Source organism: Accipiter gentilis, chromosome 12 (genome assembly GCF_929443795.1).
Source record: "Accipiter gentilis chromosome 12, bAccGen1.1, whole genome shotgun sequence".
Lineage (NCBI taxonomy): Eukaryota > Metazoa > Chordata > Aves > Accipitriformes > Accipitridae > Astur > Astur gentilis.
In genome coordinates this window covers 19,968,754-19,974,753 of record NC_064891.1, presented here as the reverse complement: position 1 = coordinate 19,974,753, position 6,000 = coordinate 19,968,754, and positions in this window count along the sequence as shown.

The window sequence follows — 6,000 nt, the reverse complement described above, 5'->3', positions numbered from 1 at the left end:
ATCTCCTTGTTTATTTTTACAACTGGTTCATGCAGAGACAGGCCAAGGAAGAGCCTACTCACTGTACCTACAGACTTGCAGTCACTGCATCATGAGACAGAGCTTACCAGAAACAGCAGGACATTCAGTGCAAGAAAAGAGTTTGTCAGTGCTGTAGGCTGAAGACTCAGCAGCTGGAGTCACATGTGCTGGCACCTTCAGAGGAGGATCAGAGTCCCCATTCTCACTGGCTGGTCCCAGAGGCGCATACGGTTCCCAGAAACGATGACTGGTACCAGTCATTGAATTGTGTCTTAATGGAAAGCTACACGTTAACCCCACACATCCCACAGAGAGAACAGATTGCAAAATTGGAAGAAGACAGGAGCTCATCTTGTTGTTAACAAGCATCAGAAAGTTTCTGATTAGTGTTTAGTCATGCTTTTTACAGTACACAAGTCCAGCATTATTTGTGTGGATCAGCTTGGCTTCCTCTCAGGCTGACACAGCCGCTTACGCAACTGAAATCAAAGCCTCTGAGTAGCACAGGGGGTCATAGCTTAACGAAGTGATACAAAATCACACAGCTGTGTGCAGCACACACACTAACAAGGGCTTTACAGTAAAACATCTCATTCACCACAACTTCTTCTGAAATGAGATACTTTTAGCAGACTTGTCATAGCTTTAAAAATCCTCACAGTGCTGAAAATTAATGCTTACTTTCAGATGGGCAAATAAATATTGGCAAGGGCTTTGTAGAAACAAACAAACAAACAAACAGCAAGATCTGAGAGTCCCTTTGGCCTTTTTTCTTTGCCAGAGGATTCTTCTGAAGCTCTGGGATTCAACTCTAGCAAACTCTATATGGAGCTGCACTGCAGCACTGTCAGTAACTCAGGCTTTGGCTGAGAAACAGGCAGGTGCTGTGCAGAAAAAGGGTCACCTGTAAAGCTGGAAGCTGGGAATAAAAATGGGCACATGCCTTTTCCTTCTACTTTTAGTCCTCTGCTTTAAAAATGGCTCATTTTTTAAAGATGAATTGAATGAGGGGATAGGTAGGTTGGCCTCTGAAAGATGTTTCATAGGAGTATTTTTGGCACTGTAGCACTCTGAAAGGCCAGGTAAACGGCTACATCTCATCAGCATGTATGCTCTCTTTGACACATAGAGAAACACTTGATATAATCAGTCACGCTTGTAGGACTGAAGCAGCATGAGGGAGAAGTTTGTATGTCTCAGATCACTGCTAAATAGCTGAGAGTTGAGGAAAACAAGACAGCTTCAGCAGAAAAGAGGTTTTTAAATTTTTGTGAGATTTTTCCTACCAGGAAGAAGGCTCCAGAGGGGGGAATCAAGTAAGAGTTCTGACTGGCAGAGTACTTTTCCATAACCAGGTGTCAAAAACTTGTCTGCCATAAGACCTCTAAGCCAAGGTCGTGGGATGTGCAGCGTTATTTCTTAAGTGCCACACACTGGCTTGGGTTGGCATAATATTTCCATACATTTAGCTCTCTGCTATTTTTTTTAAAGAAATCTCAGTGCACCCTTAAGGTAATAGAGGACAAACTCAGCCACTGATATGCTATCCCTATCTCTGCAGACACCTGATATCACACTCAATGATGTGCACGAGAACACAACCATCTTTCTAATCCCTAATCTCTTCAGCCACAAATGGGACTGGCAGTGGCCAGAAGGACTCCAGCCAGCTTTCACTGTTCTACTATTCAGAGGCTTGCAAAGGCAAAGGCTGTGAGACGGATCAGGCTTGCAAATGGCACCTCACTGAAAAACTAATGCAGTGCTATTTGGGGAGAGAAAATGCCAAATACCAAACCCCTACTGAGTGGAATTACATGAGAAACCACTATGTGGAGCCAGCCACTAATTATTTGACTGATGAGGAAACTGGATTCAAACAAGGTTGTTATCAAAATTTCAGGTGTATGTGCTCCCCCATTGCCTTTTGCTTTGCCTCTCTCAAAAGTCTAGATATGAGACAATTTGCTGCAATGTAAATTAGATGCATAAACTGATTGGTGAACTTAGTAAAGTGATGCTGTGGAGAGAGAATGACACATGGCTTCCTTGTCTTTGGGAGAGAAGTCTCCACCAGGCTTCCCCAGTCTGTGTGTGTAGCTTCTTCCTGTGCTTCCATCTACCCTATTCCTTGGTTTGCTCCCATCTAGTCTAAACTCTTGTGGCCTGTGAAAGAGTACTACAAGTCTCCCAGACTAAACAAGAGAACAGAGTATAGCTTGAATGTCATTACTGACAACATGCTGTGGTTTGTGTACATCATCGGGCGGATGCAGAGCCTCTTCAGCCACTTGATTAGGATGGAATTTGATTTAGAAAACAGAATAGCTTCTAGACAATGTGTATATTCGAAAGGCTGGGAAATATGATAAAACTTCTCCAATCTTAGGCATGAGAGTTAATTTCAAATGTGAGGGAAGGGGACAGTAAGAAATGCACACACCAAGGAAACCTTATCTGTTACACAAGACTTCCTCTACTGATGAGCCATAATGAGAATTTTTGGACTAAAAGTTCAAACTCAACTTTACACTCTAAACTTTCCTCACCGTTTACTCCATTACTTAATGTGAATGCGTCTCTGTGTTTTCAATACTGAGTTTAGAGGGTTTGTTACGGGCAGGCAAATGACTGGGATATAGCAAGATGTAGGCACTTTTTGTTGGAAAGAAACTCAAGGAAAGAAGAATCTCAAGACTAACTCAGGTTTTTGAGTACTGTGAGATTTATCTGCCTTGTTCCTCCACTATCTCCAAGGAAAGAGAGAACCAAAATACAGAAGAGAAAAATTCTAACGCTCTCAGTAGCCACCTAGGATGAATATAGTATTTGATGCATGCAGCAAGAAACCATAGAGAAAAGATGCATATTGTTGGTACTAGGAACCGTAGGCCATCTGCTCAGGAGTGTCACTTAAACACAGTAATCTGTTGTAGAGCACTCAATTGCAGAGGGAAGTCTTCTGTCCATATTGATGAGCAGCTAGGAAGAACGGCATTCGGCCCTATAAGCAGTATGAGGCACAGAGTCTTTACCCAGCAGTATATTCATCTATATAGTCCAAGCCTCAAGCATAGCTTGTACACGCTGTTACTACGATGAAATAATTTCAGAATGTATATATATTTCTTCCCGTAGCATCCATTCTCTGGATTTCTCCATCAATGGGAAGCAATACAACCTATTGACAGGCAATCACCCACAAAAATTCTTCAAGTTAGTGAGCTCAGGCTGCTCATGCAATTCACACCTGCAAAATGGCATTCACTGAACCTGATAAACTACCTAAAGTAGCCAGTAAGGCATGGGGGAGGCAAGAGTTGTAAATTTTTCCCAGAGAGTCCCAGGTTTCAGAATAAACAGCCCAACCTCCATTAACCTATCTGCAAAGAAGTGTCTTGAAAATTGGGTATTCAGGATGATGCTTTGTCAGTCTCTCCTATCAAGTGAAACATTCCCAAGGAAATAATTCAATATTCATTCAGGATAAACAAGTTGGACAAACTCATCTCTTCCATATCTGAGTGTGTCTCAATATTGCTAGGCTGCAGAGCTAATCTGTTTTTCCTTAGGCTCGGTGATTCTTTTGCCTCCTTGAATGCAAAAGGGACATCTTGGGAGTATAAATTGAAAGAAATCCACCTGCAAGTCCCCTGTGACTTGACGGTGAGGCTGGGCACAACACCAGGCTATACATATGCTTTTTGCTGCCCAGCTTCTCAGTGTCCCATGGGCAGAGTCCACAGCTTGCAGTTTGAACCAGCCAGTCTTCCCTACGTCAGCAAGGCCTGGCTTGGGCTAGACAAAAAAATCAGGTGTACTTTCATCCCAGCGGGACCCCTAGATCTCCCTGGGTTTGATAAGATAACTCCTGACCTATCCAAGCTCTGGCGCTTTAAAAGCCCAGGTTTTGTGGCCTTATTTGGGGTAGCTCTGACCCTCCCACTGCAGAGAGACTGGAGAAAACTTCTGTCCAGTCATCCAGTAAAACCCACCATCCCAAGGTGTTCACATCCAGACAGCCCCAAGAGCCTGACCATGCATAGCAGCCCCAAATTTGGGAGCCTCCTACAAAAACTGGACACAAATGGCTGTCTCTATGTGTGCTGACATTGCAACTTCAACAGATTCATAATGCTAGAGCCCTCAGCAGATACCCAGGCTGTTACAGCCCTGGCCAGAAATATCAACCACAGCTGCTCTGTCTCATCTGACAAAGGAGCAATGATAACCAACTTTAGCAGTAAGAATGAAATGAGAGTGTTTTGAATGTAGATTGGGTTAATAAATTATATTGCTGCTTTGTTATAGAGATGCAAACGTTTTCATGGGTTAGAGGACCCGTTTCTGTGTTACAAATGTCTGAAGGAACACTGTTCACAGTTCAGGAATCACCAAAGAACAACCCAGTGTGCCTCGATTTAAGCCTTCAAGTACTGTCCTTCAAAAAACAGAGTATCTTGTAAACACATAGCATTGCAGATTAAATAAGCAACAGCCTGGAGTGTTGAAAGGGTTATTTCTTATTTTAGCATTTCAAGTAGTTTTAGGAAGCAGTCATTCCCATTTCTGTCTTAATAAAGCTTGTCCTACTTAGAGATGACAAAATCCATTTGTTACGAGGTGGCAGGCTGTACCTGAGCTCTGCTTAGGTTGCAGGAGGCAGAAAGGGCAGCCGAGCAGGGCACGCAGGCAGGCTGGGCGAGAGCTGGCAGGGCTCAGTACTGAGGGAAGGGACAAGGAGAGAAAGAGGGGGAAAGCTGTAAGGAAGGGGCAGGAAGGCAGACCGTAGGGAATGAGCAGAGATTTTAAATCAATAAAACCCACTTCCTTCCAAAATCTCCTTAGAGAGACCAAATCTCTGGATTCCTCTTGTTGCTCTCAGCAAGCAGCTCTGAGGCCCCTTTGCAAAACAGTCACTCCTCGCCCCACCATCTCCTCCCCATGGGTGACAATGTCCTCATGCTACCAGCTCCTACATTAATTCCATGACCTTAGAAGCATAGCTAGGAGCCACTGTGATACTTTTTGCTGTTTTTGTTAGGATTCTTATGAACTTAGGCTAAAAGAGAATGTTACTGCTCTTCCAAACTGAAATGCAAAGGAGGTAAAGGAACAGAGATTGCACGTCCAACCTCACCACATTATTCTGTGTGTTTTGCTGTTCTCTTTCGTTACGTGAGCGCATGCTTGTTTCCAAAGGATCCTTACCACAGTCAGAGTAGTACAGCAAGATTTAGGCTTTTATTTCCTCCCAGGGGTTGGCATTAAATAATAGGTAAGGCAAGGATTGCATAAACAATAATAAGATTAGGCTGTTGGATGCAGAGTTAACATTTAAGGAGGGCAAGGCAGCACCAGGCCCCTGCTTAGGAGAAAATAAAAGAGGCAGCCAGTACCCAGCAGCTGGAACAAACTTGAACAATACTTAATAATGTGAAGACATACTGTGAGTCCCAACATGTCTGCTTGTCTGTTTAGACAGTTAGGATGAACACTAGCCTAGAGGTGCCTCTGCAGTCTGCCAAAACAACTGAAGTCTAAACTGATGAGACCCCTAAACACCACAGCCTACTAAGTGTTTGCGTGGGATTGCTCCTGTGGTGGGCACACTGGCTGAACCAAACTGTTTGCAGCTGATCGCCACTTGTTTTCTGCTCCATAAGGGACACTTGGGAATAGCTCAGCAGATGGCTGAGCTCTCATGCAGCAGCCTGGCTGTGGGTAACGGGTGCAAGTCAAGTTTTTTCTAGTCTGATGTTAAATTTTCCCCCACTTCTTAATATCCACCATGAAATGCTAGAACAGTGTGTTTACCACCATATTCATTTAGCGTTGCTATGCTGTTCTTACAGCTGTATTTGAAGTTAATGGAAATTATGCTGTGAACATGTGAAATGCCTTGTAATGCTAAGAACTCTTGACAATGATCCGGTACTTGATATTTACCGGACACTTCAATAGTTTCGGCCCAAATCT